At 49.9% G+C, this 22,034-nt stretch overlaps 1 protein-coding gene across 1 annotated transcript in view; it reads left to right on the top strand.

Annotated features, from left to right (window-relative positions):
• TRIM29 (tripartite motif containing 29) overlaps positions 1–22,034 on the top strand; it is a 127,228-nt gene that overhangs the window by 104,475 nt on the left and 719 nt on the right.

Here is a 22,034-nt window from a genome sequence, read left to right as displayed (position 1 = left end):
GGCCCCAGCCAGGTTCAAAGCCGGTGCGGAAGGTGTGAGCTGAATTGAATTTCAAATGGTGGTAGGTACGTACCAAGTCGCCTCGAGTAGGTCCCAGGAGAAGTGGCGTACAAATTCAGGGAAATGCATCACCCCATCTTTTCTAGGACTGTTTGCTTGGACCAAAGGACTTGGCCCAATGCCTGTTAGCTGTCTTGGAGATTCCGAGGAATAAACCTGGGGTCTTCTGAAGAAGAAGAATGCTCTAGGCTGATCCTGCATTGAGCAGGGGGTTGGACTGGATGGTCTGTATGACGCTTTCCAACTCTGTGATTCTATCATTCATCATTGCGAGATCGACTGTAAGCCTGTGGCCCGTGTATGCTCAGCACCAAGCCTGCGTTTGATGCCTAGTGAAAATCAGCCTAGCTTCTTGTATTTATTTAATTTGGACCCTGTTTTTCTCCTCAGTGTGGGAAACAAAGTGGGTTTTCATGGTTGTCTTCTCCTCCTTGGTTGTGCCTAACAGTGAGGGAGGCTAGGCAGGGTTTTGGGGGTTGGCCCAGGGTCATTAAGAAGAAGAATTGCAGATTTATACCCTGCTCTTCTACCTGAATCAGACTAAGAGTGGCTTACAATCTCCTTTATCTTCCTCCCCCCACAACAGACAACCTGTGAGGTGGGTGGGGCTGAGAGACCTCTCACAGCAGCTGCCCTTTCAAGGACAACTCCTGTGAGAGCTAGGACTAACCCAAGGCCATTCCTGCAGCTGCAAGCGGAGGAGTGGGGTATCAAGCCTGGTTCTCCCAGATAAGAGTCCGCACACTGAACCACTACACCAAACTGGCTCTCTGTACACCAAACTGGCTTCTGCATTAGAAAGAGCCCTTCCCAACGGTTCGTCTAGCTCTGTATCGTCTCTTCTGCATGGCACGAGTCCCGGAAAGAGAAAAAGTCCTTCCCAGAATTGCTGTCTGAGATCTTTGAGCAGAGGTTGAACCCATGTCTCCTCCCGTATCATAGAATCATGGACCGATTGGTTTCCCACTAGCCCTTTGCCGCTCTCACGCGCCTCTTTTCCGTGGGGCTTCCGTCGGATTTCACACTGTCTGCCCCGGGGCTGCAACGAGCTTTGCCTTTTTTTGTGCGGCAAACAGAAAATGGTTTTTAGAGGATCTTGTTGGCTGTGCGAAAGAGGCGGAGCGAGTTGCAGCCTTGGGGCAGCTTGTGTGAAATCCGACGGAAGCCCCGCTGAGAAGAGAGTGAGAGTGAGGTAATCGGTCATAGAGTTGGAAGGGACCTCCAGGTCTTCTTAGAATCATAGAATCATAGGGTTGGAAGGGACCTCCAAGGTCATCTAGTCCAACCCACTGCACGGTGCAGGGAACTCCAGGGTCATCTAGTCCAACGCCCTGCGTCAGCCCCCTGTATCAACTACATCTATCACCACCACCACTATCATCATCATCAGTATTAGTATTTCAGCTTGATGGATTGCCCTATCCCAACTGGTGTCGGACTCTGAGTGACATACAACAATGTATAATAGATACATGCATTAAAATCGATAGAACCAGTTAAACGAAAAACAAATTGTTTTCCTTGATGATGCCCTGCTAAAATTCTTCTTAGAATCATAGAATCATAGGGTTGGAAGGGACCTCCACGGTCATCTAGTCCAACCCACTGCACGATGCAGGGAACTCACAAGCCCCTCCCCCTAAATTCACAGGATCTTCATTGCTGTCATCTAGCCTCTGTTAAAAAAACCTCCAAGGAAGGAGAGCCCACCACCTCCCGAGGAAGCCTGTTCCACTGAGGAACCGCTCTAACGGTCAGGAAGTTCTTCCGAATGTTAAGCCGGAAACTCTTTTGATTTAATTTCAACCCATTTGTTCTGCTCCTACCTTTCGGGGCCACAGAAAACAATTTCACACCATCCTCTATAGGACAGCCCTTCAAGTCCTTGAAGATGGTGATCCTATCACCTCTCAGCCGCCTCCTCTCCAAGCTAAACATGCCCAGCTCCTTCAGCCTTTTTGTCCACATTGCTGGAGGTTACATCCGGGTGGGGCAATCTGGAGGGGGGTGGGGAGGCGAGGGATGCCAGCTCGGCAACTGTCGCTGTCCTTATTTGAAAGCCTGGCGGAACATCTCTGCCCTACAGGCCCTGCAGAACTGTGGAAGATCTTGAAGGGCCCTGAGGTCATCTGGAGTTGTTAACTATGGAGTTGCTTGTTCCCACATTTAAGGAGGGGCCGAATGGGTCTGGGAGTCTTGGTTTTTGCTAGATGTTTGGACATTCAGTCTCTGTTGCCCTTGTGCACACAGCCGCACGTGAGCACTGTCTTGGCCTCTTTCCATGTGATTTTGTCATCTCAGGGCATGGCTGTTTGTTAATATTACTGAGGAAAAATACAATGGGAAAAGACAAACCTTTCTTGATCTCAGTAAGCCACCGGTGGTGTATTAGATCAGGGGTGTCAAATGTACAGCCCATCGCCAGACCTGGCCCGCCCAGGGCTTTAATCAGGCCCATGGGGCTCCCCCCCCCTGCCACCCACTCCTGTCCTCACCCTTTGAAGGTCCAAGGCTGTGGAAGTTCCTTGCTCTTTCTGCCTTGTCTTCACCAACTGAAGCAGGAAGCAAAGCTGCAAAGAAAATGTGGAGTGGATTTTCGGTTAAGGTCTCCGGGCCTTTTAATGAAGTCTGTATTTTTTTTTTTAAAAAGTAATATCTTCAATTGTGTCTGTGCCCTTGATATAGTTTATATCTCCACTACTTGGCATGATTGGGGAAGGCCATGGCAAACCACCCTGTAAAAAGCCTGCTGTGAAACTGTTGTGAAAGCAACGTCACCCGAGTCGGAAACGACTGGTGCTTGCACAGGGGATTACCTTCACCTTTAAAGAGCCCCGTGGTGCAGAGTGGTAAAGCTGCAGTACTGCAGTCGGAGCCCTCTGCTCATGGCCTGAGTTCAATCCCAGTGGAAGCTGGGTTCAAGTAGCCGGCTCCAGGTTGACTCAGCCTTCCATCCTTTCGAGGTTGGTCAAATGAGGACCCAATTTGCTGGGGGGAAAGCGTAGAGGACTGGGGAAGGCAATGGCAAACCACCCCGTAAAAAGTCTGCTGTGAAAAGGTTGTGAAAGCAACGTCACTCCAGAGTCAGAAATGACTGGTGCTTGCACAGGGGACTACCTTGACCTTTACTTGGCATTACATATTAGAACACACATGGCCCGACTTCACAAAGTCCCATTTATGTCAGATCCGGCCTTCATAACAAATGAGTTCAACACCCCCGTAAACTCATTATTATTATTTTTGCTAACTTCTGGATTTAGCTTCTTAGCCAGCTGCATTCTTGGGAGCTCACGCGTGTTCATGATCCAGCATGCTGTAGCCCTGCTCAGTTCTGAATCTGCCCGCATCCGGATTGCTTCTGCATCTTGTAGACGCCTCTTCCCATACCTGTTAACCTTCATCTTTTCTTACTTCTCATGCATGTTTTTTTCCTCTGTTGCACCTTGCAGGTATTGGCTTTACCTTCCCAACGCCTGCTTTTCTCTTTGCTGGGTTTGCAGCTGCCCCGCTGTGTGTTTATTTATAACTGAAGCTGAAACGCTGTCGTTCTTGACATCTTTGTGTCTCCTTCCTCTCTTGCACCAGGTGCTGTGCATCAGCTGTAAGCAGGGATGTGACAAGGATAGCAGGCAGTCACTGCAATGGCTGTACCGCTCAGACAGTGCTGGATTTGTCCCGCTGGTAGAGAGCGGCCCAGAGAGGAGGGAAGTGTCAAGAGGATCTTTTGAATGCCACAGCCAAAGGAGGAACTCCTTTGCATATTAGGCTACACACCCCTGATGTAGCCAATCCTCTAAGAGCTTTCATTAGGCCCTGAAAGAAGAACCCTGTTAGCTCTTGGAGGATTGGTTACATCAGAAGAAGGAGAAGAAGATATTGGATTTATATTCCACCCTCCACTCCGAAGAGTCTCACAGCGGCTCACAATCTCCTTTCCCTTCCTCCCCCACAACAGACTCCCTGTGAGGTAGATGAAGATATTGGATTTATATCCCGCCCTCCACTCCGAAGAGTCTCAGAGCGGCTCACAATCTCTTTTCCCTTCCTCCCCCATAACAGATGCCCTGTGAGGTGCATGAGGCTGAGAGGGCTCTCACAGCAGCTGCCCTTTCAAGGACAACCTCTGCCAGAGCTATGGCTGACCCAAGGCCATGCTAGCAGGTGCAAGTGGAGGAGTGGGGAATCAAACCCGGTTCTCCCAGATAAGAGTCCGCGCACTTAACCACTACACCAAATTAGCTCTCCAGGGGTGTGTGGCCTAATATGCAAAAGAGTTCCTGCTACAAAAAAAGCCCTGCCCACAGAGATGCTTTTGTTGCCAGTTAGTTAATTTTTTGAGTGCTAGTGTGGTGTAATGATTGGAGCTAGGATCTGGGACGACTTGGTTCGAATCCTTGCTCTGCCCTGGAAGCTTGACTGGGTGACCTTTAAAAAAGATCAAAGAGTTCATTAATGCCTCACGATACAAGAACTCATGGGTTCTCGATGAGATTGCTGAGCAGTTGGGTTAGAACGGAGAAAAAGAAGTACTTCTTCACCCAAAGGGATTCATTGCCACAGGAGGTGGCGGCGGCTACAAGCACAGACAGCTTCAAGAGGGGATTGGATAAACAACTGGAGCAGAGGTCCATCAGTGACTATTAGCCACAGCGTATTGTTGGAACTCTGTCTGGGGCAAGTGATGCTCTGTATTCTTGGTACTTAGGGAGGGCAGCAGTGGGAGGGCATCTAGTGTCCTGGTCCTACTGATGGACCTCTTGATGGCACCTGAGGTTTTTTTGGCCACTGTGTGACACAGAATGTTGGACTGGATGGGCCATTGGCCTGATCCAACATGTTTTCTCTTATGTTCTTACCTTAAAGACTCATTAGCTATGCAAAAGAGCAGTTAGTATTGGGGTTCTCCAGCTGAGTAATCAATATATTGGGGATGGACTGGAGGATAGTAAGGGTTGAGTTTTAGTTTATGTCCCTTTGTTCTTGTCTCTCTAGCCTGCTGTCACACAGAGTTTTGGAAGACGTAGAGGAAAAAAAATGTAGATTAGGGAGCGGCTAGTCACAATGTTAATCCTTTATTTTTGTTTGTATAATCCAGTTTACCCTTCCTCAAGTAAAGTTGTTTTTTTTTAACAAGTCAAGTTCCTCTTAAAACTGATACACGTTTGGGCTGCTGGGTATTCACTCTGCTTCTTTGCATCTCGAACAAAACTTAACACCATTTGTGAGCTGTGACTCATGAAAGCTCCTGCCCTCCAAGACTTTTCTTGTAGCAGGAACTCCTTTGCATATTAGGCCATACCCCCCAGAGGCAGCCCATCCTCCAAGAGCTTACAGGGCTCTTAGTACAGGGCCTACTGTAAGCTCCAGGAGGATTGGCTACATTAGGGGTGTGTGGCCTAATATGCAAAGGAGTTCCTGCTACAGAAAAGCCTTCCTTCCTTCCTTCCCTCTCCCCCTCCCTATTCCCCCTCTGTCTCTGGGATGCTTTGCACATGTGCTGTACACATTGAGGCAGCAGTTAGAGAGATGCTGAGTGGACAGACATAAAACCACAGGGCCTAAGTGAAGCATCTCCGTCTGTTAGAGCCAACCCATGAAATTTCCAGCCCCCTCCCCCCCCCTCCATTGCTCTCCAGCATGACTCAGAGGGACAAGATCCAGAGCAAGGGCAGCCAAACTTGCTCAACGTAAGAGCCACATAGAATAAACATCAGATGTTTAAGAGACACAAGACATGAACGGCGGATGTTTGAGACATGAAGGGAGGGAGGGAGAAAGGAAGGCAAATGGATGGGGGAATAAGAGGTGGAAAGAAAGCAACTTTAAATGCATTCTCCAAGCCTCTGGCTGGCTTGGCGTGCAGAAGTGATCTAAGGAGAGAAATGCCTTCTCCAAGCCAGCTGATAAGATAAGATAAGATAAGAAGATATTGGATTTATATCCCACCCTCCACTCCGAAGAGTCTCAGAGCGGCTCACAATCTCCTTTCCCTTCCTCCCCCACAACAGACACCCTGTGAGGTGGGTGGGGCTGGAGAGGGCTCTCACAGCAGCTGCCCTTTCAAGGACAACCTCTGCCAGAGCTATGGCTGACCCAAGGCCGTTCCAGCAGGTGCAAGTGGAGGAATGGGAAATCAAACCCGGTTCTCCCAGATAAGAGTCTGCACACTTAACCACTACACCAAACTGGCTCTCCTGATGGGGCAGTGGGGGCTTGGAGAGCCACACGATAGGTATGAAGGAGCCACAAGTGGCTCTCAAGCAGTGTTCCCTCTAAGCTGAGTTAGCGTGAGCTAGCTCACAGATTTTTAGCCTCCAGCTCACACCTTTTTTGTCTTCGCTCAGGAAGGATGACCCCAGAGCACACTCACTGATGCAGCAGCTCACCACTTTCATGCCAGCAGCTCACAAAGTAGAATTTCTGCTCACAAGGCTCTGCTGCTTAGAGGGAACGTTGCTCCCAAGCCACAGTTTGCCCATCCCTGATCCAGACTTTAGCCTTTGTGGTCCCCAGGAGGATAGTTAGCCCCTTTCCCATTGGTGCCTGAGTACACTTGTTGAATTTACTCCCTGCTTTGCCACACCCCCTTTCTGTGCGGAGGCTGCCTTCTGCAGTTTCAGACCCCTTTGTCCATCTGGCTCAGTATGGTCTGCTCTAGTTGCAGCTGTTGGGCAGATAAGGCTTCCGACATCTGCTTCCTATAACTGGAGATGCTGGGGATCGAACTTGGTACCTTCTGTGCCCAAGCCGGAGTCTCCAGATCTAAATAGGGCTGCCAAGCCCCCAGTCCAGGTGGGGGTTTCCCTGCCCGGGAGGTTGCCAACATTGGGCCGGCAGAGGGAACCTCCCACGACGTCGCTGGCACGATGACATCACATGGAAGTGATGTCATTGCACTGGCGACATCTCAAGATGGCTACTTTAGGCATTTCTGGGAAAACTCTATGGTTTTCCCAGACACTATAGCCATTTGGGAGCGAAAACTCTATGGTACAATAGGTACCATAGAGTTTTTCTCTCCCAAATGGCTAGAGCACCCAGGAAAACCTTAGAGTTTTCCCGGAAATGCCTAGAGTGGATGCTGCGCGATGTCGCCGGCGTGATGACGTCGCTCGTGGGTGACGACATCGCACCGTGCACGCTTTGCGCTAGAGGCTGAGAGGGGACTTGAACCCCTAGAGCAAACTCATAGTCCCCTCCCCACTGCTTCTTAATCTTTGGCCTTTTATATATCACCTTTTTTCAAACACCCAAAGCACTCTTTCTTACATCACCCTTGCAAGGTAGGTGATAAATCATCAGGCTTGTACTGCAGTGAAAGGTGCGCCTGGTCAAGGTGAAATCTGGATTCTGGGTTTCTTGATTTACCGCTTGGCCTCAGCAATGCTTCCAACGGCTCTCGAAGAGGATTTCCAGGCTTTTACAAGTGGATATGAAGGATGGAGGAAAGCACCTGTTAGCTGCCTCTCTTGAGAACGGCTCAAGGGGAATGTGGGTTTCAGTTAGTTCTTAGATTGTGTGTGGGCAGCCGTTTGGAGAAACTTCCCCAGCCTTAGACAAAAGCCTAGTCTGAGGGAAGTAACTCTCTACAAAGGTTTTGGAGATATTTTCTTTAAAGAAGGGTTGACGTTTTTTTTGTTATCACATTGCCAAATAGATAAATTTCTGTTCAGCTTCATCTTCAGAAGCTCAGTTCTCTTTCTTTAAAAAGTCCACAAGACTCCAGTCCTCAAAAATGTATGCAAGTTTGGAGTGAGAGCCAGTTTGGTGTAGTGGTTAAGTGCGCGGACTCTTATCTGGGAGAAACGGGCTTGATTCCTCACTCCTCCACTTGCAGCTGCTGGAATGGCCTTGGGTCAGCCCTAGCTCTTGTAGGAGTTGTCCTTGAAAGGGCAGCTTTTGTGAGAGCCCTCTCAGCCCCACCCACCTCACAGGGTGTCTGTTGTGGGGGAGGAAGATATAGGAGATTGTAAGGCACTCTGAGTCTCTGATTCAGAGAGAAGGGTGGGGTATAAATCTGCAGTCTTCTTCTATTTTTATTTTTAGTATTATTTATTTAGAGAACATGGATGCGGCTTCTCCAGAGACTTGCTTAGGATGTGCCACAGAGTAAAAACTGTACAATTCAATCATTTTGTAAAAAAACTGCAGTGAAATAACAATCACCGGTATTAAAACAAACCAGGGGCATCCAGACAGCATGAAACAACGACCAGCAGCGTAAAACAGAACCAATCAGCAGCCCCGTCTCCTGACCATTGCAAATAATAATTTCAAGATTCACAGTAGTTTGCCTCTCCTCCCCAAATCCTGAGCAAATTTAGAAGACTGTACTCCTCTGGCCGCAGGGGAAGAAGTAAGAGGCTGAAATTCAACAGGGGCAGACACGGTTTTCCAAATCCACCAGGCAATTCAAAAGAACTCGATGCCTGTATACGGGCATTTCACGACAGCTGAGATTTCTGGGCATACTGAGCTGCCCCTGCTGTGAATTTCTTTCCCGTATTCTTCATTTCCTTTGATCGCCATTGTCAGACTCCCAGAGAGCCGGCCAAACCCAGATTGATTTCAAAGGCGGTTGTGAAATCCATCTCTTGCCGTTCCCGCCGCTTGTTAATCCGGAGCTGCGCAATTCGCAATTGATTATTCCAGCCGTTGGTTACCTCTGTGATCTGCGCCCGGCGCGGCTCTTGCTTCAGGTATGGAAATGGGGAATTATGTCAGCTCTAGTGGCGAGGTCACGGAGAAGGTGCGCAGTCATGGATTTGCATCGTTGCGACTTCCTGAGCTTGCGACATGCCCTCGCCGATTGATACAAGGGCCCTTTCGCACGCTCGGTGCGCGCTCGGTTCCCACACTGGGTGCTGGCCCGGGGCCTCTGTTGCACCCCGTAATCTGACAGCCTTCACTGTTTTGACAGTTTGTTGGTCTGATGGGCCAGTGTGGTGCAACGGAGACAGCGTTTGTCTAGGATTGGGAAGAATCTCTAATGCCTGAAGTGGGACCAATCTGTGCTCCGAAGTCCGAGTGCAACGGATAGAGCTACACCAAGCCCTCCTAGCTGTGTGCCAGTTTGGTCTAGCGGTTAAGAGAGGTGGACTATAACCTGGAGAACCAGGTTTTATTCTCCACTCCTCCACATGCAGCTGTTGGGTGACCTAGGGTCAGCCATAGTACTCTCAGATAGAGAACTCTCAAGAGCGGTTCTCTCAGAGCCCTCTCAGCCCCAACTACCTCAGTCCCACCTACCCCATCTACAGGGTGTCTACTATTACAGGGGCCTCTGTTGCACCCCGTAATCTGACAGCCTTCACTGTTTTGACAGTTTGTTGGTCTGATGGGCCAGTGTGGTGCAACGGAGACAGCGTTTGTCTAGGATTGGGAAGAATCTCTAATGCCTGAAGTGGGACCAATCTGTGCTCCGAAGTCCGAGTGCAACGGATAGAGCTACACCAAGCCCTCCTAGCTGTGTGCCAGTTTGGTCTAGCGGTTAAGAGAGGTGGACTATAACCTGGAGAACCAGGTTTTATTCTCCACTCCTCCACATGCAGCTGTTGGGTGACCTAGGGTCAGCCATAGTACTCTCAGATAGAGAACTCTCAAGAGCGGTTCTCTCAGAGCCCTCTCAGCCCCAACTACCTCAGTCCCACCTACCCCATCTACAGGGTGTCTACTATTGTAGGGAGAGGAAGGGAAGGCGATTGTAAGCCACTCTGAGATTCCTTTGGGTAGTGAAAGGCCTTTAAAGCCAACTCCTTCTCCTCTTCCTCCTCCTCTTCCTCCTCCTCCTCCTCCTCCTCCCCCTCCTCTTCTTCTTTGTCTTTTTTGTCTTCATCTTCTTTGTTGTCTTCTTCATCCTCTTCCTCTTTGTCTTTATCATCTTAATCTTCTTCTTCATCTTTGCCATCTTCTTCGTCTTCGTTGTCTTCTTCTTCAACTTCTTTCTTCTGGCTTAGAGGACATGATCTGTGCAGTTTGGAAAACGTGGGTCTTGATTTGTCGGTCCCAACTGAAAAGCGTTGACTGTTTAAGCAAGATTCAAGCCCAGTTACACCTTGAAGACCAGCCAGATTTCCAGGGTATCATCTTTTCAGTTGTCAGAGCTCCCTCTGTCTAAGGAAGGGACTCAAATCTTCCTCTTCTTCTGCAGTGCAAGGTGGTTTCCCACCTGAGGCTTCTGCTGTTGATTCAGCTGTTCTGGGAACTGATGTGGCTCTCCTGATTTTGGCCAGCTCAAGGCCTGTTAACTTCTCGTTTGGCTGAATTGAACACAAGAACATAAGAGAAGCCATGTTGGAGCAGGCCAAAGGCCCATCCAGTCCAACACTCTGTGTCACATAAGAACATAAGAGAAGCCATGTTGGATCAGGCCAATGGCCCATCCAGTCCAACACTCTTGTGTCACACAGTGGCCAAAAAACCCAGGTGCCATCAGGAGGTCCACCAGTGGGGCCAGGACACTAGAAGCGCTCCCACTGTGCCACACCAAGCACCAAGAAGACAGAGCATCACTGCCCCAGACATAAGAACATAAGAGAAGCCATGTTGGATCAGGCCAAAGGCCCATGCAGTCCAACACTCAGTCCAACACTTCTTTTGGTCACACAGTGGCCAAAAAAACCAGGTGCCATCAGGAGGTCCACCAGTGGGGCTAGAAGCCCTCCCACTGTGCCCCCCAAGCACCACGAATACAGAGCATCACTGTCCCAGACAGAGAGTTCCAACAATACAGTGTGACTAATAGCCACTAATGGACCTCTGCTCTATATGTTTATCTAATCCCCTCTTGAAGCTGGCTATGCTTGTAGCCGCCACCACCTCCTATGGCAGTGAATTCCATGTGTTAATCAATCTTTGGATGAAGAAGTACTTCCTTCTGTTGGTTCTAACCTGACTGCTCAGCAATTTAATTGCGTGCCCACGAGTTCTCACATTGTGAGAAAGGGAGAAAAGGACTTCTTTCTTCATCCCACGCATAATCTTGTAAACCTCTATCATGTCACCCCACAGTTGCCGTTTCTCCAGGCTAAAGAGCCCCAAGCATTTTAGCGTTTCTTCATAGGGAAAGTGTTCCAACCCTTTAATCATTCCAGTTGCCCTTTTCTGCACTCTCCCCAATGCTATAATATCTTTTTTGAGGTGCATTGTGGGGTGTGAGCCTCAGAGCAGCCCGCCCGCCCTTGGGAGGAGCAGTTCCCGGGATAAGTGACGCCCCCCCCCCCTCACCCTCCCGAATCCCATCTCCCATTCTGATTCTTTAATCTAAGCACGGGAGAGCATGGCCCGCGTGTATACATTTTTATCTCTGTTTTTAAATAAAAATTTCAGCCCAGGGTATAAATACTTACCAAAAAATGTGTTTATGGTTTCTCTCTCTCCTCCCCCTCCCCCCTCCATCCTGCCGCTTTCCTGGATTTTAAAAAATATTACTAGCCCGAGGAGCCGCATCTTTCAGCGCGATTTATAATTGCTGCTTTCAAGTGATGTGGAAAATGAACCTTCTTCTGGTTCCATCCAACCCGGCACCTTTCAAGAATTTATTCCTTTTATTTGCAGGGGGACCTCAGAATAATTAAAGGCAGTGTCTCCGACCAGGCAGTCTAATTATTTAAAGGTGCTTTTTTTTTTTTTCTTTATGGGCAATCTCTGGGGGAAGCAGGCGCCGCGGACCTGAGATGCGGCTTCCAGTCGCCGTCTCGGTAATTCAGCTCCACGCCGCCGGATAATGGCCAACAAATCAGAGGTTGGCAGCCGGGATCTCTGGCCCTCCATGAGATGCTCGGCGAATGTCGGGTTGCAGCCGAGCTCCTTGCGGAAGGCGGGGCGAGACTCTGCCAAGGCAAGATGGCTTCTCTCCACACGGGCTTCGTGAATCTGGATCGCTAGTCGCTCGTGACTTCTCATCCACATCGGGTGGCTTGGGTGCACAAAGTTTCTCTTCTGTAAGGAAGTTCTCCCTCGAAAATTAGAACTGGCGTATCATCTGGCCTAGAAGAGCCCCGTGGCGCAGAGTGTTAAAGCTGCAGTACTGCAGTCCAAGCTCTCTGCTTATGACTTGAGTTCAATCTCAATGGAAGCTGCGTTCAGGTAGCCGGCTCAAGGTTGACTCAGCCTTCCATCCTTCCGAGGCTGGTCAAACGAGTACCCAGCTTTCTGGGGGGTGGGGGGTGGGAATGTGTAGGTGACTGGGGAAGGCCATGGCAAACCACCCCGTAAAAAGTCACAATGCGACGTCACCCCAGATTCAGAAACGACTGGTGCTTGGACAGGGAACTACCTTTAAGAACATAAGAGAAGCCATGTTGGATCAGGCCATTGACCCATCCAGTCCAACACTCTGTGTCACACAGTGGCCAAAAACAAAACAAAACCCCGAGTGCCATCAGGAGGTTCACAAGTGGGGCTAGAAGCACTTCCACTTTGCTCCCCCGCAAGCACCAAGAATACAGAGCATCACTGCCCCAGACAGAGAGTTCCAACAATATGCTGTGGCTAATAGCCACTCATGGACCTCTGCTCCATATGCTTATCCTTTTTATCATCTGGTCTCACCTTTCCCAAAGAAGTCTTCTGTATGTTCAGGACTTTTTCTGTAGCAAGAACTCCTTTGCCTATTAGGCTACACCCCCAATGTAGCCAGTCCTCCTGGAGCTTACAGTGAGCCCTGTAAGCTCTTGAGGATTGGCTTCATCAGGGGGTGTGGTCTAATATGCAAAGGAGTTCCAGTTACAAAAAAAAAGCTCCGCATGGATTCAGCTGTGAGCCACCTCTGGGCGTAACGAGGTGGTAGAATCCTGCAGTGGTGGCAGTCGATTGTACCTCCTTGCTCTCGTTTCCTCCTTTCAGCATGTCCCTGGGGGTTTTTTTTGCAAGGAAGTACTCCAATGCAACCCCTTAGGCCTGCTGTTCTCCGTGCATAGCAACTGCTGAGGCTGACAGAATGGATGTGATTTCTTCATATCACAGAAGGGTGATCACATCCTGGAATGCTTCCCTGTATGGGGGAAAAAAACCTGTTCGCACACTGCAAGTGGGGTCAGCGGGTTTCCGTGTGAACTCTTGGCTTTTCTCGTTGGATTTCTGCTTGCGAGGAGTTTGTTGCCGGGAAGAGCCTTCCCCCACTGGAATCCACCCCCTGCCATGTGAAGTGGTGCAGCTCGTTCTGCTACCTCCATCTCTGGCAGTTGTAGCGTTGGGGTGTGCGTGCGGCTCAGTGGTAGAGCATCTGCTTGGCATGCGGAAGGTCCCAGGTTCAATCCCCGGCATTTCCAGTTAAAAGGACAAGGGAGGAGGTGATGGGAAGGACCTCAACCCTGGGGAGCCATGAAGTGGGGCTGTAGCTCAGTGGTAGAGCCTCTGCTTGGCATGCAGAAGGTCCCAGGTTCAATCCCCAGCATCTCCAGTTCGAAGGATAAGGTGATAGGTGATGGGAAAGACCTTTTCCTGAGACCCGGAGAGCTTCTGCCAGTCTGAGTAGACAATACCTTGATAGACCAGTGGTCCGATTCAGTATAAGGCAGCTCCACAAATGTGGACCAGGCCTGAGAAATGTGGTCTCTAGTAATGGGTGTTGATCAGGCCCAAGGCTGGGCTGGGCATGGAATGAAAGGCAGAGAATGGGACTCCTGAGTACACAGGAAGCTGAGTTATGATAATTAGGGTTTGTAGAATCTTTCGGGCTCAAGTGCCGTGTTCTACTGGAGAAAGTTTTCCTTCCAGACGTTTCGTTCTCAACTGCGGAGAACATCCTCAGTGGCGTTGCAGCTGGAGCAGGCGCTCTGACCTTCTTGGCTGCTGTGCATTGAGTGAATTTGAGTTATGATAAATCAGACTCTTGGGTCATCAAGGTCAAAATTGTCTATTCAGACTGGCAGCAGCTCTCTGATGTCTCCAGGCAGAGGTTTTTGACATCGCCTACTGCCTACTCATGTTAGCTGGAGATGCTGGGGATTGAACATACGAAGCTGCCTTATACTGAATCAGACCTTTGGTCCATCAAAGTCAGTATTGTCTACTCTGTCTGGCAGCGGCTCTCCAGGGTCTCAAGCTGAGGTTTTTCACACCTATTTGCCTGGACCCTTTTTAGTTGGAGTTGCCGGGGATTGAACCTGGGACATTCTGCTTACCAAGCAGATGCTCTACCACTGAGCCACTGTCCCTCCCCAAATGAACCTGAGACCTTCTGCATGTCCATTTGATACTATGACACTGAGCCACGGCCCCACCCCCTACAGAAATGTTTCTGTTCCTTCCTTCCTTCCTTCCTTCCTTCCTTCCTTCCTTCCTTCCTTCCTTCCTTCCTTCCTTCCTTCCTTCCTTCCTTACTTCCTTCCTTCCTCACAATCAGGGAGGAGTGTCCATCTGACCTGGCTGTACCCTCCAGGTGCTGGGGGTGGGGGGGGGGAGGAGAGCGAGAAACTATTATTGCCCTCCTCCATACTGTGAACTCGATAGGAGGCCATGGCAGGGGATTGGTTGTTGGAAGGGGGTCACCTGATTCCCAGGAGTCAGAGGATTGGAGGAAGAGGTATGGCTCAGAGGTAGGGGATTTGCTGTGCATGAGAAAGGTCCCAGGTTCGATTCTTAGGTTAGCAAAGTATTTGGAGAGACCTTCCTCTGAGGATGAAATGAGGGAGGAGACCCAAGCATGCTTCCCTCTGCCTCTTTGGAGGACGGCCGGGATAAAATATAGATACTGGGGCCAAATAATGTAACCAGTCTGAATAGAAGAAGAAATGCAGATTTATACCCCGCCCTTCTCTGTGAATCAGAGACTCAGAGCGGCTTACAATCTCCTTTATCTTCTTCCCTCACAACAGACACCCTGTGAGGTGGGTGGGACTGAGAGAGCTCTCCCAGAAGCTGCCCTTTCAAGGTCAACTCCTGCGATAGCTATGGCTAACCCAAGGCCATTCCAGCAGCTGCAAGTGGAGGAGTAGGGAATCAAACCCCATTCTCCCAGATAAGAATCCATGCATTTAACCACTACACCAAACTGGCTCTCTAGACAGAGCTGAGCCAGAAGACAGCTTCCTATGTTTGTATTCTACATCCAAGGGTCCCCAGCATGGAGCCCAGTAAGTATTTTTTGGGGAGTGGGTGGGGCCAGGCAGGGCTTTTACCCACAAAGCTTCCTGGAAATTTGATTGGCTGTGCAGGTTTTGGAAAGCATTGCTTTGGCGGCTGCTGCCACCACAGCACAAGGATCCACATTTTGTGACTGAAATTGAGCTGTGGCAACCATTTTTGGCTGGCTTCTCCTCCTGTGGCAGCCATTCTGAGGACGCCATTTTGTCGCTGCGCCCTCCATGCCAATAGCAGAATTCCAAATGTGCCTGCCGGCTCAAAAAGGTTGGGGACCTCTGTTCTAGGCTGCAGGGGAGGTGGTCCCAAGAAGCATTACTAAGGCTTGTTGCGCTGCCAGTTTAAGTCTTGCGGTGCCAACTCGACATTCTTGGAGTGCCTAGGCTGCCGATTCGAAAGCTGCCAACAGATGGAAGCCACAGTTGCCAAAAGCAGAGTGGTTCCCTTGTGTTCCAGGAAGAGATTTCTGATCTCATGATGTGCTCTGGAGAGGCGACGTGAGGGCCGCAGCCTGCTTCGAACCATTTCAGTTTGCCAAGGTCATGTGGCCACAGCTTGACAGCTCCATCGATTCCATTTTATATGGGGAGAGCTGCTAATGCGATGCTCCTGGGGCCAGAAAGGGACATGGAAGAGTGCATTGTTTCTGCCCTGGAGGGGAAGGAGTCTCTCTGGGTTTGCATCTCAGGAAAAAGCATTGCGGCTGGACCATGAACCAGGTTGGGTCAGTCGGTTCTTCTCAGGGCATTAGGGCAGAAGAACAGATCTTGCTCTTCAGCTGCTGCTTCTCAGGCTGATGGGGGCAGGGGCCTTGGCCTTAGAATCATAGAGTTGGAAGGGACCTCCAGGGACATCTAGTCCAACCCCTCCACAATGCAGGGAACTCACAAACGCTTCCCCCTAAATGCACAGGATCTTCATTGCTGTCAGATGGCCATCTAGCCTCTGTTTAGAAACCTCCAAGGTAGGAGAGCCCACCACCTCCAGAAGAATCACCCGAAGATGACCCTAGAGGGACCTCTAGGGTCATCTAGTCCAACCCCCTGCACAATGCAGGAAACTCACAAACACCTCCCCCTAAATTTGCAGCATCTTCATTGCTGTCAGATGGCCATCTAGCCTCTGTTTAAAAACCTCCATGGAAGGAGAGCCTACCATCTCCCAAGGAAGCCTGTTCCACTGAGGAACTGCTCTAAACTCACAAACACCTCCCCCTAAATTCACAGGATCTTCATTGCTCTCCGATGTCCATCTAGCCTCTGTTGAACAACCTCCAAGGAAGGGGAAAGTGTAGATGACTGGGGAAGGCAATGGCAAACCACCCCATAAAAAGTCTGTCGTGAAAGCAACGTCACCCCAGAGCTGGAAACGACTGGTGCTTGCACAGGGGACCTTTCCTTTCCCTCTCTCTGCTGTGGAATTGCTGGTGCCTTTTTAGTGGGCCTTTCTACGAGGTGAATTGGTGGAAATTAGTGCAACCTTATAGATTAGTCATAGAATCATAGAGTTGGAAGGGAACCCTTCTGCCGGGTCATCTAGTCCAGCCCCCTGCGTAATGCAAGAAATTCACAAATACCTCCCCCTAAATTCACAGGAATCTGCATTGCTGTCAGATGGCCCTCTAGCCTCTGTTTAAAAACCTCCAAGGAAGGAGAGCCCACCACCTCCTGAGGAAGCCTGTTCCACTGAGGAACCCCTCTAATGGTCAGGAAGTTCTTCCGAATGTTGAGCCGGAAACTCTTTTTGATTTGATTTCAACCCATCGGTTCTGGTCCATCCTTCGGGGGCCACAGAAAACAATTCCGCACCATCCTCTATATGACAGCCCTTCAAGATGGTGATCCTATCACCTCTCAGCCGCCCCCTCTCCAGGCTAAACAGGCCCAGCTCCTTCAACCTTTCTTCATAGGACTTGGTCTCCAGACCCTTCACCGTCTTCATCACCCTCTTCTGGACCCGTTCCAGCTTGATCAAATTGTGACCTTTCTGTTTGGCCTCCTCTGTCGATTTCTGCTGTACAGGTTGGTGGCAAGTACAAACCTGGTGAAGTTTGCAGAGCAGTTTGCACCGTTGAAATCCGGAGGGTATCTCTCTCTCTTTCTCCCTTTCTGCCTTCTGCCCTGTAATTGCTCTGCTGGGTGTGGATGGGAGGGAGATGGTTACCTTCTCCCCCCCCCACAACCTTTCAAAAGTCTCTGTTATGTGGAGAGACTATTTTCAAGGACTTCCGTACACCTGCAGTGTTGCTTCCATATAATCTGCAGTTATCTGTCTGGTGTGTAGAGAGCCAATTTGGTGTAGCGGTTAAGTGTGTGGACTCTTATCTGGGAGAACCGGGTTTGATTCCCCACTCCTCCACTTGCACCTGCTAGCATGGCCTTGGGTTAGCCATAGCTCTCACAGAGCTGTCCTTGAAAGGGTAGACGCTGGGAGAGCTCTCTCAGCCCCACCCACCTCACAGGGTGTCTGTTGTGGGGGGGAGAAGATACAGGAGATTGTAAACTGCTCTGAGTCTCTGATTCAGAGAGAACGGCGGGGTACAAATCTGCAGTCATCTTCTCTTTCTGCCTTCTACCCTGAAATTGCTCTGCTGGATGTGGATGGGAGAGAGTTACCTCCCCCCTCCCCCCCGCCAACACCTTTCAAAGTGTCTGTTATATGGAGAGACTGTTTTCAAGGACTTCCGTGCACCTGCATGCCTTAATCCAGTGAACGTTGCTTCCCTGTAATCTGCAGTTATCTGTCTGGTGTGTATATATTCTCACTTCCTCAATACATAACACAGATCCTCTTGCATGCAGAGTTACAATATTCGAGAATTCCACGTGCAGAGCGTATGGGCTACCTTGGTGCCACAGTATGCCCCCCCCCCCCAAAAAAAATCTTTTGTTTCTTAGGACTCAAGAAACTCCCCAAAAGCCAAGAGAGCAGCTCATGTCATTATCATGCCGTCCTGTTATCTTGGGCAACAGCCCTGTGAGGTTGGAAAGGTTGGGAGAAAGCGAGCAACTGATCGGGCTTCACCCGATGGAGAGCTTGGGTCCTGCTCTAACACTCTAACCACCACACCGGGGTGGCCAACGTTGCTTATTGTAAGAGCCACACAGAATAGACATCAGATGTTTGAGGGCAGGGCCTTTTTAGGTAGAAAAAGCCCAGCAAGAACTCATTTGCATATTAGGCCACACCCCCTGATGCCAAGCCAGCCGTAACTGTGTTCCCGTGTGATCCTGCTAAAAAAAACCAAACCCTATTTGAGAGTCACAAGACAGGATGGAAAGAAGGCGCATTGGGGGAGGGGGAAGGAGAGGTGGAAAGAAAACAACTTTAACTTTAAATGCATTCTCCAAGCCGCCAGCTTGCTTGGCTTGGAGAAGTGATTTAAATCGCCTTCTCCAATCTGACTGACGGGGCGGTGGGGGCTTTGAGAGCCGCACAATATGTGTGAAGGGGCCGTATGTGACTCCTGAGCCACAGTTGCACTGTACCATACTTCGTTTCTCTAGGAACACTTGGAATGGATTCTTCCCCCATCTTTTTTGGGGGAACTTGGCTGCTCAATCATTATGGAAACCTCACTAGGGACATTAAAGCCACGTGCTGTCAAAATCGAGTTGGCGTAGCATGCAGTAATCAGGGATTTGATCTCCCGGGAGTTTTGAAATGTTTGCTTCTGGGTAGGGTCTTTTGTAGAAGGGCTCCTGAAGGTGCTTTCGCCCCTGTCCTTGTCTGGATGAGTTCCCCGCGCCTCTCTCTTGGGCTCCCCTCCTGGTTTTTGAAGATTTGCAGAAGATTATCCGGTCTCTGATGTCTGTAGAAGGGGGAGGGGGGAGAGGCAGCTTTGATCTGAGGGGAGAATTAGAGAGGGCTCTGGGAAGAGGAGGACAGGAATGCATCTGAAAGGGCTGAGGGGGCAGCCTGGTAGACCAAAGTGAGCATTGATGATGAATGTTCCCTCTAAACTGAAGAGTCTGAGGAAAAATTCTACTTTGTGAGCCACTGGCATTCAACTTGTGAGCTCCTGCATAAATTAGTGTGCTCTGGGGTCATCCTTCCTGATCCAGCATGGCTTCTCTTATGTTCTATTGTCTGAGGCAGTGATGCTCTGTCTTCTTGTTGCTTGGTGGGGGGGGGGGGCAACAATGGGAAGGCTTCTAGTGTCCTGGCCCCACTGATGGACCTCCTGATGGCACCTGGGTTTTGGCCACTGTGTGACCCAGAGTGTTGGACTGGATGGGCCATTGGCCTGATCCAGCAGGGCTTCTCTTATGTTCTTATGTGACACAGAGTGTTGGACTGGATGGGCCATTGGCCTGATCCAACATGGCTTCTCTTATATTCTTATGTGACACAGAGTGTTGGACTGGATAGGCCACTGGCCTGATCCAACATGGCTTCTCTTATATTCTTATGTGACACAGAGTGTTGGACTGGATGGGCCATTCGCCTGATCCAACATGGCTTCTCTTATGTTCTTTTGTGACACAGAGTGTTGGACTGGATGGGCCATTGACCTGATCCAACATGGCTTCTCTTATGTTCTTTTGTCTGAGGCAGTGATGTTCTGTCTTCTTGTTGCTTGTGGGGGGGCAACAATGGAAAGGCTTCTAGTGTCCTGGCCCCACTGATGGACCTCCTGATGGCACCTGGGTTTTGGCCACTGTGTGATCCAGAGTGTTGGACTGGATGGGACATTGGCCTGATCCAACATGGCTTCTCTTATGTTCTTCTGTGACACAGAGTGTTGGACTGGATGGGCCATTGGCCTGATCCAACAGGGCTTCTCTTATGTTCTTATGTGGCACAGAGTGTTGGACTGGATGGGCCACTGGCCTGATCCAACATGGCTTCTCTTATATTCTTATGTGACACAGAGTGTTGGACTGGATGGGCCACTGGCCTGATCCAACATGGCTTCTCTTATGTTCTTTTGTCTGAGGCAGTGATGTTCTGTCTTCTTGTTGCTTGTGGGGGGGCAACAATGGAAAGGCTTCTAGTGTCCTGGCCCCACTGATGGACCTCCTGATGGCACCTGGGTTTTGGCCACTGTGTGACCCAGAGTGTTGGACTGGATGGGCCACTGACCTGATCCAACATGGCTTCTCTTACATTCTTATTGAGAACATAGAGAAAGAAAGCAGTTTTCTCCTGCGTGTGCCCTCTTCTCTCTGCGGCTAATCCGTGCTTGATTTTTAATGGTTGGCGGCAGCTTGGATGGGGCAGGTAGGGCGGTCACATCATCCGCCAGGGTCAGCTGGCTCTACAGAGGATGCAGGAACGAGCTGGTTTCTGTGGCTGTCACTGCTTATAACTCCTGGTCCTGGGAGTTGATGAGAAGACCAAAGCTATTAGCTTCTGCCGTCCAAGTTCATCACTTTTTGTGCCTCGAGAAGCTCGAGGGGGGCTGTTGATGAAGGCTGCGGAGCTGCCTGCAGCATCTTGGGGCAAAGGTGGGAGAAGTGATCAGAGGAGGATGCCTCTTATCAAGGGGTTGGAGGGAGGAGGAGGAGAAGGAGGCTGGGCAATGATGGATTGATCCTTGGCCAAGGGCGCTGAGATCACCCGCCCCATTAGCTCTCTCCAGGGCCATCTGCAGCATCCCGTGACCTCCATCGGCTCAGGTCTCGATAAGGAGCCGGGGGAGCAGCCGACCTTGGCAGCTTGAAACTCAGGCAGAGTGTGCGCTGGACGGTCTCCTCCTCCTTGCATGGAAAAGCAGAGAGGAACGCCTAATAAATAATAGCTCAAGAGCCGGAAGGAGTCCAAGGAGGAGTTATGGATGAATTGTTAATGTGCTTGACGCCATGGGTGTGGATTCTGTACAGCTCTTGCCTTCTTCTTAGAGCAGGGGTGTCAAACATGCAGCCCGGGGGCCGAATCAGACCCCCAGAGGGCTCCTTTCAGGCCCCTGAGCAATGGACTGTCATTTGCTTCCTTCTCCCTCTCTCTTGCTTCCTTCTGCATCACGGCTTGCTTCGCCAGGCTTGCTCAATCACACAGGAGCTACAGAGCAAAGCTCCTCCCTAGTGGGGGAAGGAGAGCTAACTTTGCCAGGCTCTCTTAGTTGCACAGCAGAGCTACTGAGTCAAGCCTCTTTTCCTTCTGTTGGCTGAGGCTCAGCAAGCCAGTGAGGTGGATAAGGCTGAGTGGGTGTGTCCTTTATAGTTTATTATCTCTCTGACCTGGCATTACATTTTATGAGTGGCCCGGCCCAACTAGTTCAAGATCCGTCCCTCATAGCAAATGAGTTTGACGCCCCTGTCTTAGCGTGTCATCACAGTATAGACGGGATCACGGAGGAGAAACTAAGCCACATCAAAGAAAAAAAACCTCTCCATGTAAAAACACAATTCGGACTTGTTATGAAAGTAAATGTCAAAATGCAGAAAGAGTATCAGCAGTACACAGCATCTCAGTCATAAGAACATAAGAGAAGCCATGTTAGATCAGGCCAACGGCCCATCCAGTCCAACACTCTGTGTCACACAGTGGCAAAAAAATTTATATATACACACACACTGTGGCTAATAGCCACTGATGGACCTGTGCTCCATATTTTTATCTAAACCCCTCTTGAAGGTGGCTAAGCTTGTGGCCGCCACCACCTCCTGTGGCAGTGAATTCCACATGTTAATCACCCTTTGGGTGAAGAAGTACTTCCTTTTATCCGTTTTAACCTGCCTGCTCAGCAATTTCATCGAATGCCCACGAGTTCTTGTATTGTGAGAAAGGGAGAAAAGTACCTCTTTCTCTACTTTCTCCATCCCATGCATTATCTTGTAAACCTCTATCATGTCACCCCGCAGTCGACGTTTCTCCAAGCTAAAGAGCCCCAAGCGTTTCAACCTTTCTTCATAGGGAAAGTGCTCCAGCCCTTTAATCATTCT

Source organism: Heteronotia binoei, chromosome 12 (assembly GCF_032191835.1).
Source record: "Heteronotia binoei isolate CCM8104 ecotype False Entrance Well chromosome 12, APGP_CSIRO_Hbin_v1, whole genome shotgun sequence".
Lineage (NCBI taxonomy): Eukaryota > Metazoa > Chordata > Lepidosauria > Squamata > Gekkonidae > Heteronotia > Heteronotia binoei.
Note: the sequence above shows the minus strand (reverse complement) of the source record. Positions and strands in the feature narration are given on the sequence as shown.